This window comes from Euphorbia lathyris, chromosome 4 (assembly GCF_963576675.1).
Source record: "Euphorbia lathyris chromosome 4, ddEupLath1.1, whole genome shotgun sequence".
In the NCBI taxonomy this organism is placed as follows: domain Eukaryota; kingdom Viridiplantae; phylum Streptophyta; class Magnoliopsida; order Malpighiales; family Euphorbiaceae; genus Euphorbia; species Euphorbia lathyris.
Window position 1 is genome coordinate 87,603,895 of NC_088913.1, and position 10,876 is coordinate 87,614,770.

Sequence of the window (10,876 nt, forward strand, 5' to 3'; positions counted from 1 at the left end):
TTGTTACTTTTTCACGTTGTTCATGTTTTGTGACTTTTTAAGTGTTTTTTTTTGCGTTTTTTTGTTTTCCGTGTTTGTTAATATTTTCATGTTTTTTGCAGCTTTTTTTCATATTCTCGTATTTTATAGCGTTTTCATGTTATTAATGTTTCATATTTTTTGTATTTTTACATTTTTTAACGTTTTTTCTATTTTTCTCTAGATACGTATGTTTTGAGGAAAATGTTTTAACTTTTTGAAAAGAGTAAAACATTTTTCCTTATTTCTTCCTTCATTCTCCATTGACTTACCACTTATTTTTCTTTGACTTATTTTCCTCCGAAACAAATACTAAAAAATTAGGAAATGATATTTTCTCTCAAACAAAGTAAATACTTAATGAATAGACAAATAGATTTTAAATACTAGAGAAATTAAAAAAAGAAAAAGAAAAAAAAATGGATAATTTTAACAGATCTTTTTTTTATATATATAAGGATAATTTTAACAGATCAAGATAAGTGTCACTCATCCTCGAAAAAAAAGATGAGGTGTCACTCTGTTGTTACACCTACAAATTCAAGACCTACCTCACTCGTTTGTATCGAAAGAAGTTTTGAGGGGCGGGCCTTCTCCGCCGTCCGATACCCACTCCTCTATCTCGCCGGAGATCTGTGTAAACTCGCTGTGCTGCTTATAGATGCGATTGCGATTAAGTCGAAGATGATGAACTGATAGTCATGAACCCATACAAAATCACCGGAAACAAAAAGAGCAGATGGGAATATTTCATCGTAGCGCTCGTCTTGTTCAGCGAGCTTGGCGATGTAAACAAAGCTCTCTCGTTCGGTGGAAGACGCCATGATCTGGAGAAGGAAATAAAAGAGATGGTTGGATACACTAGAGAAAGTGATTACATTGAAGTTAAGTGTGGTTGTACGAGCAAAAGGTACGGTGACACCACTGCAACACTTCGAGTTTATGCGAACGGCCAATTTCTTCTCATCTCTGATTGCAGTGTCATTGCAGTTCCGCCTGTCTACAGAGTAATTTTCTACTTCCTCTTGTCTTTTCTATTTTTCTTTCTGCTTTTCTTGCACTTGTTTCTCAGTAGAAGCATCAAGTATAAGTATATATATATATAGGTATTCATTGTTAGTACTTGCAAATGTCTGTCCTCTTTCTTTCTCATTGCTCTTCACTTGATTGAAATCGAATAGATAGCTAAATGATGTTTGAATTCTCATATATATTTCATTGTCTTTTCGTTAAAGTACTATTTGATTTTAATAGTTGTTTGAATTATCACTAGCTGAGACAAAGCTGCACAGGAACTTTGATTTCAAAGCGTTTTAAGTATCCAAAATGTTTCCGAAATCCAAATTCTCTGAAAACTTCTATGAAATGTTTCGGTTCATGATTCTTCAACCCATGCCCTTTCATTCTCATTTCTATTAGGTATTTTTACGAATTTTCAATAACTTGAATAAATGTTTTGCATATCTTTATCACTTTTTATGGTGAAACAAGTTGCTTGGCAATGGATTTTGAGTGGAATTTTTTTTTGCAGCTAAGCAAGGATCTCAACCTTGAGCCTAAACATATCAATTTTTGGGAAATGAACTTATGGAATCACGTAAGAGTTCACGAACTGTGCCAATAGATGCAATGACATTGGTTGAAATGTTCCTAGATTCGGTAAGTGAGAATAGAATTAGCCCCCGTTCTCATTACATTATATATGCAAGGATTCAATTCAAGAAATTTCTTTTGATTATGCAGGGTAAATGGGTGGATCTCTTTCCAACAATTGTTACCAAAGCACGCATAACTTGAAACTGAAACTGGAACATTATGCAAAACAAACTTGGTCAGTAATATTCAGCTAATGAAAGCATAAGAAAGGAAGCCATGGAAACAGCTATAGATAGCCTAAATTCCCCCATTTCCTTACAATACAATAATCAAATAACAGCATACAACCCACAGAGCCTAATAGCGTAGCCTAGCCTAGCCTACTTTGTTCATTTTCTGATATTGATTTGGACTCTCATAGTGAAAAGTAGAGCATTATCCTGTTTTTTTTTTCTTGGATGACATTGTTTTGTATTGATCAGATATTTATGGGAAGGAAGATTAATAGATGAGATTGCAACTGATTTATGTTTTTTTTATGATTTCAAATCTTATTAGCTGATATTAATATCTACTTGTTATATTGGTGTTGGTGGGATATATTTGTACCCTGTGCCTACAACTTTTGATTCTCATATTTCCTTGTCTACAATTCTTATATTTATGGAATGTATCAGGAGGAGTGAAATTGCAGTAAACGCCATTTTTGAAATTTCAACTTTTTTCTTCAACTATTCATTTGCTGGTCCTTTTTAAATATGGCTTCCTTAAGGGTAGTAATTGATTTATTGGATATATTCATTGGCTCCAAGACCCCTTTCCGCCTTAAGACCCCTTTCCGCCTTAGGAAGTTCTAATAACTATTTCTATTGCTTGCTATATTAAATTCAATTAGAATTAGATCAGGTAATGACTATACATTGCAGTATAGAGTTTGATCAGTTTATCGTTATCGTCGAGTATCAACAAATGATCACGTGATTTGGGATTCTTGTGAGACATTAGAAGGTGTTCTAGTTTCGATATGTTTCAATTGTGGTTACCTGCTATATCTATCGTTTTTGTTTGTGGATGGATAATAGGTGAAACTAATGCTCTTCTGCTAAGGAATAATGTAAGACTGGTGAGTGTGAAAGCTTTTGATTTTATTGAAATATCTCTTAATGATACATATAGTTAGTTTCATTTTCATTGGAGACTTTGGGTTTTCATGAATTAGGGCAGATTCTAAATCTAGAAACATATAGAGATCTATCTTAAATATACAAGACTCATTATAGGATTGCCAAATCGTAGTCTGTTATGAAATTGTTGTGTTTTAGTTACTAATTATGACCTATTTTTATTCTTACCTTTCCAAATTAGAGCATATCTACATGAGCGGAGTAGGACCGTAAATGAACCGAGCTGTTCATGAGTGGCTCGGTGGTCGGTTCGATAAAAACTCGGTTCGATTTGTAAACGAGCCGCTCGTGAGCACGATTTACTGGCTCAGTTCGTAGACGAGCCGAGCTTGAGCAGACCAAAGCTCGGCTTGAAAGCTCGCGAGCAGGTTCGATTAGAACATTTATGAACAAATTTTAATTTTGTAGAAAGCTATATAGTGTTGTGTTAGTTCACAAATATCTAAATTTAATATTATTTCATTTGCTATTTGATTAGTTCGTTCACAAACATTTATTAACATAATAGACGAACTATTAGCATCTTGTTTATTTATTCACGAATTTTGTTTGTGAGTTCGTTTATGTACACAATTAAAGAGATTTGCGAGTAAACTTCACAAATATAATTAACGATTTACTCACAAAAAATTTATGGTTGATAATTTTCTTAATGAACCAAGTTCAAAGAGGATTTTGGACTCGAAACAAGCTCGAAGCTCGACTCGAGCTCGTTGAGCAAGCCAAAGCTCGGTATGGGTTCGAGCTTGTTAATTTTATAACGAATTGAACTTGAGCAGATCAAAGCTTGGCTCAACTCGGTTTGATTACAGCTCTATGGATCCTCTTTTGCAGCAGAATCAGTTACATTTGGGGATTCGTAGGATTATTAATAACAACTCCAGCTGCAATTTTGTATTAATGTTATATGTCGATAATAATAACTTCTTATGTATTCTTACATAGTCATTTTGCAACGATGTTGAATTTAGGACACTTCTTGATTGCACTTATTCGATGTACGTACGAGTGTTGGATACTCTGTGGACACGGACACACGGGATACATATGAGACAAATCAAATAAGTGCAGTATCTATCTTCATTCTCTGTTAGGTTATGTTTTTTATGACTTAAAAAAAAACTGAATTGAATTCTACCGGGGCACCCAGATTCGAATCTGTAGAATCAATTTTGGAGAATCCCCATTCTTTATCGAGACTGAAACTGAAATAGTAATATACTCCTTTAAAAATACCAATAATTAAAATAAAAAATCTTATAAAAATAATAATATTTAAAAAAAAAAAAATTGTGCGCAATGCACTTACATTAAACAAGGGAAAATTACATTAAAGACAAAGGAAAACCCTAACTCACCCTATCCCGATGTGATTCGACCCATGATCTCAACGATCATAGGTAAGCTCTCAACCAACATACTAAGAATGGTTCTAATAATAATAATAATAATAAATTATAATTATAATAAGTAATGATAAGTTATTGAACTGAATGCTACTGAACTAAAATGATTGATATTGAAATTAAGTAATAAAGAACAGAGTCTTACATTATCTTCGTCTTCGTACCAATTACCGGGCTCAAGAAATGGAGAAAGTACATGTGCCTTACATTATCTTCGTTTTCATACCAATTATCAGGCTCGAGAAATGGAGAAAGTACATACTGATAATTTAAATAAGTCTCACTTGAACAACTCTTTTATTCAACTCCACACGAATCGCTATCTTGGGCTCTAGAGACCTCCCAAAACAAGTCATTAAAAAAAAGAAAGAATTCTTTTAATGAAAGAATTCAAATGATACCGTTATTAGAATGAAAAACTAAAACATGGTAAATATCTTATGAATAATTCTTCCAAAAAGGACAAAGTTCATAAGTATCCACAAGTTCGAGGTGGTCTTTCGATTGACTTTCTATAAGTTCAGGGACAAAATGGATAATTTTAGAGGCTCCATACGGTTTAGGTACCACAAATATTATTTAAAAAAAAGAAAAATTCGGAATGAAATCTTAATTTCAAGTAACACATTATTAAGGATAAGCTTCAGGAAAAAAAACACAATAATATTGGTTGCACACAATTACATTGACATCTTTTTGTTCTCGTGTGTTAACACCCCATATAACGAGACAATTAAGTGAAAAGTGAATTATCCTAACCGTTGGACTACAAACGCTTCAATATTAAATTTCTACTTTACATTTATATTATTTTAAAAATTCTCTATTTAGAACACCTTAACAACTTCAAACCAGCATTTTCTGTTTCATTTATGTTCACATTTCATAATTTTTGTTATTTTCTGTTGAATGACCGTGCTAATCTGATTTTATGTATACTTGTTGAAAAGTGAAAATTTGATATAATATGCACGGGTTATTTAATGCTTGAGAGTTTATCTACGAGTGGAGAAGATATTAGTTCCTATTATATAGGGTGGAGGGTTTTTTCTTTATCATTTAAAGGATAAAGTGTAAAAATACCCCTAACGTTTACGTCTAGGGGTAATTTTATCTCTAACGTCTAAAATGATGCAATTTTAACTTTAACATTGGCAGTTAAGAGTAATTTTACTCCTAACGTTCACAAGTTAGGTCTATTGGAGAAATTATTTATCAAATTGTCTTCTTGATCATAAATCTTGTCATCTACACTTCATATGTGCATCATTTTATAACTCATTAGTAACAGATCACAAACATATGATTAAACGTGAAAAGATATAAAAAAAAATAAAAAAAATATACTGAATTTTGTACGAGTTGGAAAGAAAAATTCAAATATTTCACCGAATTTTAAAAAATTAATCTTCAATCTTATTGTTAAATCATAAAAAATATAAAATCTTTTTTCTTTAAATCAACTTACATGCAATTGGTGCAGAATAAAGAACAAAATATCTGTGTGTTATAATAATGTTTCCGATTGACAAACTTAACAACATTAGGGGTAAAATTGCTTTTGGCTGCCAACATTAGGAGTAAAATTGTACAATTTTAAACGTTAAATGTAAAATTGCATCTGTTAGAAGTATTTTTTTGCACCATACATCATCTAATGTAAACGTAATTAATGCAAATTAAAAAAAAAAAAAATTTTGAAAGGAAAGGTTGTTTGGTATCTCATATTTGCAAGAACGGGGGAGAAAAAAACAAAATCAGACTTCAGAGAAAAAAAAAGACTGATTGTGAAGAAAGGGTGTGTTTTTTTTTTTTTCAAAGTAGAGGAGAAGTGGATGTGGGGTGGATTAGTTTATTTACTAGATTAGTTAGGTTATTTGAGGTTAAATAAAGGGTTAAGGTGCAAAAATACCCTTAACGTTTTGGACCAGGAGCAATTTTACCCCTAACATCTAAAATGATGCAATTTTATCCCTAACGTTGGAAGCCAAGAGCAATTTTACCCCTAACGTTAATAAATTGGGTCAATTTCAGAAATAATTCATCAAATTGTCTTCTCGGTCATGAATCTTTTTATCTACACTTCATATGTGTGTCATTTTATCAGTAACAAATTACAAACATTCGTTGGGATGTGAAAAAAATAAAAAAATATACTGCCTTTTTGTACAGATTAGACCAAAAATTCAAAAAATCCACCGAATTTATAAATATTAATCTCAAATTCTATTATTAAATTATAAAAAATATTAAATCCTTTTTTAGAACGAATTATTATGCAATTGGTACATAATAATTAACAAAAATATTTGTGTTTTATAATAGTGTCTGAAATTGATCCAATTTATCAATGTTAGGGGTAAAATTGCTCTTGGCTTCTAAGGGTAAAATTGCACCATTTTAGACGTTAAGGGTAAAATTGCTCCTAATCCAAAATGTCAGGGGTATTTTTGCACTTTAACCCTTAAATAAAGGGCTAATTACAAATCTAATCCAACTATAAGGGGTCATTTATATATCTAACTCACTTTGCTTCCATTTCACCAAATTAGACACTTTCATCCACTTTGGACAAAATTACCCTTAGTTTTATTCGATCGATCGTTTTTTTTTTGTTCTACCAATCGTTAGCGATTTTTGAGATTATTGAAGTATTATGTTCAATTTCCCGTAGAAATTATATTTTTTTAGCTTATACGCCTGCTTTTCTCTCTGGTCTTACCTCTTTCTTCATCTGTAATTGTATCGTTTCAATTTCCTTTATTTTCCACCAATTTGTGACGAAATTTGTCGCATTTTGTCGCAAATGCGACAATAGTTATCGCATTTCATTGCAAATGCGACAACTCTTGTCGCAGATGCGACAACTCTTGCCGCATTTATGACGATTTCGTTACATATGACATCGTAACAGTTCAATTGTTATATTTTTTTCTTTCTCATTTTTTGAACTTTCCATCCTAATCTTGTTCCACAGACACTAATTCTTTAAAGGTTGAACGAAACATAATCTTTTCTCTCTATAAACTACTGTCTTTTCGTCGGTTTGGGATGGTGAAGAATAAGTTTAGAGTCTGAGGAAGAATGTGAATTGAAATAAGGGTATTCTTTTTCAAAGTGGATGAAAGTGTCTAATTTGGTGAGATGGAAGCAAAATAGGTTAGATATTTAAATGGACCTTTTTAGCTAGGCTAGATAATAATGCGTTGTGGTTATACAGATTTATAGATGAGCATTTTGTGGTATTTTTCTTTACAAACGTAACCATGTGCTTTGCAAAAAAATTATTTTTTTATTTTGCAAATTTTGGCCGATAACGACCTCAAAATAAAAAAAATCAAGAATTAAAGTTGTTTATCATATTTACTATGAAACTATATTTTTAATTTTTCAAAGTCATCATTTTTGGAGTTTTTTCTCTCATACAAAAATAACACCTAAATGATCTCAAACCTAAAACTTTGAAGAATTAAAGTTGCTTAAAATATTATTTAACTCTTAAAAATTTTCATTTTGAGGTTGTTATCGGCCAATTTCTGACAACGTGAACCCAAATGCAAAATTTTGCAAACCACAAGGTTGTGTATGCAAAAAAAAAAAAAAAACTACAAGTACTCATCTATAAATCGGTGAAACTAGAGAACATCTATTAGTAATTAACCCTTTAATCTACTGGTAAAGGCTATGCTTACTTTGTTTTTTACAAAGTAAGTCTTACTTTGTTGGAATATGAAATTTTATTAATTTATCGAATATTTAATTTACTGAACTGGCCCAAATTAGGATCAGAAAAAATTATTATTTTAAAAATATTATTAATTTATTGAATATTAATTTATTAATTTATCGAATATTTGTTATTGAATTCTATGTTTTGTTATTTAAAACTTTAAGTGCTTGATTTTGATTTTATTTGTTAAGTTGATGACTGATTTATTAAATTCGTATATATTTTCATTAAATTTATAATTTATTTGTTTATTGTTGAATTTGTATATTTTAAATGAGTAATTTGATGTGTAAGAATATGTGCGTACCATGAGTTAAGTCGTACAAGTTTAGTATTGGTTCGTTAATATCTCTAGCCGATTCCTCTTGAATTGAGCTTTGACCGAATCTGGTCGAGTTTTAACCGAACTGAGCTTTTATTGAGTTTTTAACGAGATTTAACCAAATTCATCATACATGCATAGAATAAGTAGCATAGAACATGAAAAAAGTCTTACAACATGCTCCACATGAGTTTTTTTTTAAAAAATTAACCATATTTTATGACCGAGATTCAAGAATAATAAATGCTACTCGTGGTTGGAGTACACAAACTCAAAAGAAAAAAAATTTGAAATGATAAAATATTGTTTGCGATTTTTTCGAAATAACCCAATTCTCAACCTTGATACGCGAGTGTGGGGATTAAAAATGGTAAAAATAATGCGGGCATGCCAGAGAAGATAGTTCTCAAAGGATAAAATGGTAATTGAATAATAAAAAATGCGCTTAAATGACTTGAATTGTAAACGAAAAGCGATTGACGGCTGTTACAAGGACTGAAAATAAAAACAAAGATCTTGGGTCCTGACGTTGCTTGACAGGTTGGTCGAAAAACAATTCTTTAAGATATAATACAAAAAATAAAAACAATAAAAACAACGCAAAAAAAATATAAATTTTTAATTTCTTTTATATTTTTATTGATTTCATCTTTTTTTTAAATTTTTTTTTGTTACAAGTATGAGCATAAAGCAGGAAAATTACAAATTGAAGATAAAACTTTAAAGCTAGGAATATAAACAAGTCATAAACATAATATGTATATAATATGTATGGGGTTAAATGAAATCAACTGATATTGTTAACATTGTTGGTATGCGTGAAAATGAGGCCTGGAACTTAGGAAACTCATCTAAACAAATAGACACCGAATTTAATTAAGGTTTTCAGTCTTAGGTCGAGAGGAAAGATTGATTACAGTTGAATTCCTTTAAATTGAATAAATTGGTAATTTATTATATCTTTTCTAAACAAATCAAAGTTATAAATTGTGTTTTTACTTAGTGTAAATTAATCTTGAAATAAGCTTTAATCTAAATATAATTTTAACTGTAACCATAATTAGAATTAGAAACCATTTAAACCATAAACGATTTTCTTATAAACCTTGAGAAAACGAATTTAATCAGAACAGTAATTTTTATCAAAACGTTCTCTATGGGATCGATATCTTTTAGTACTATAAACAAAACCGTGCACTTGCAGAATTTGTCCAACAACCTTATTTCCATTAAGAAAAATAAATAATTATAAATTTAACAAAATATATATTTAATAAATCATCTACAAATTACTATCAAATTTTTTATTTGAAATTTTATTTTGAGTTACGAAAATTTCAACATTATAATTAATAAATATTTTTTATTACATCCAATATTTTCTTTTCTTTTTTTTTATGAAAACATCCAATATTTGCTTAAATACATAGTATAAAATGGAGTTAGTGTAATTAATATAATACTTAGAACTGTTTGTTTGGGAAAAATATTATGTTTTGGAAAATTTTATGCACGAAAAATATTATGCAGAAAAATAAAATATTTTCCTGTGTTTGGCAACAACACTGGAAAATATTTTTCAATCACTAAATATAAATTTTCTGTATTTTTTATTTTCAATTGTATATATAAAACACAAAAAAGCGATTCACATATGTATTAAGCACCAAACACACTCATAAACTGTAAGGTGCCGTTTGGTTCGCGAAATGTAATGGAATGAAATAGAATTGCTATTCCAAAGGAATAGAATAGCAAAAAAAAAATGGAATATAAATTCTTTAGGAATAACTATTCCTATGTTTGGTTGGTGGAATAAGATAGAATATAATATATAATTTTTCATTCAAAAGACAACATTACCCTTAAATCTATTACTATTTATATGTTTTCTTCGGTTTTTTATTTTTCGCGTTTTGTTACTTTTTCGTGTTATTCAAGTTTTTTTCATGTTTTTCGCATTTTTCACGTTTTCGTGTTTTGTTTGCATTTTCGTCTTTTCATGTTTATCATGTTTTTCACGTTTTTGTGTTTTTAACATTTTTCGCTTTTTCGTGTTTTACACGTTTTCATGTTTTTTTTTATATTTTTCACGTTTTTATATTTCGTGTTTTGTTATTTTTTCACGTTGTTGTTTTGTACTTTTCCAAGTGTTTTTTTTTTTTGCGTTTTTGTGTTTTTCGCGTTTGCTCACATTTTCATGTTTTTTACAGGATTTTTTTCATATTCTCATGTTTTGTAGCGTTTTCATGTTATCCATGTTTCATATTTTTTGTATTTTTTACATTTTTTAACTTTTTCTCTATTTTTCTCTAAACACGTATATTTTGATGAAAATGTTTTACTCTTTTATAAATGGTAAATCATTTTCTCTTATTTCTTTTTTTTCATTTTCTATTGATTTCCCATTTATTTATTTTTTTACTTATTTTTCAGTCCAAATAAAAAATTGAAAAATATTTTATTTTTCCTTAAACAAACCGTCTCTTAGTAAATATTTAATAAATAGATTTTAAATACTAGAAAAATTAAAAAAAGAAAAAGAAAAAAGAAGATTGGATAAATTTGACAAATCAAAATGAGGTGTCACTCATCCTCGAAAAAAAAGATGAGGTGTCAC

At 29.7% G+C, this 10,876-nt stretch overlaps 1 long non-coding RNA gene across 1 annotated transcript; it reads left to right on the forward strand.

Moving 5' to 3' along the window:
- The first annotated feature begins 532 nt into the window (after positions 1 to 532).
- LOC136226587 (uncharacterized) lies at positions 533 to 2,147 on the forward strand. The gene is made up of 3 exons (XR_010687781.1): positions 533 to 1,025; positions 1,550 to 1,677; positions 1,762 to 2,147. It is a non-coding gene; the product is annotated as an uncharacterized lncRNA (long non-coding RNA).
- The last annotated feature ends 8,729 nt before the right edge of the window (positions 2,148 to 10,876 follow it).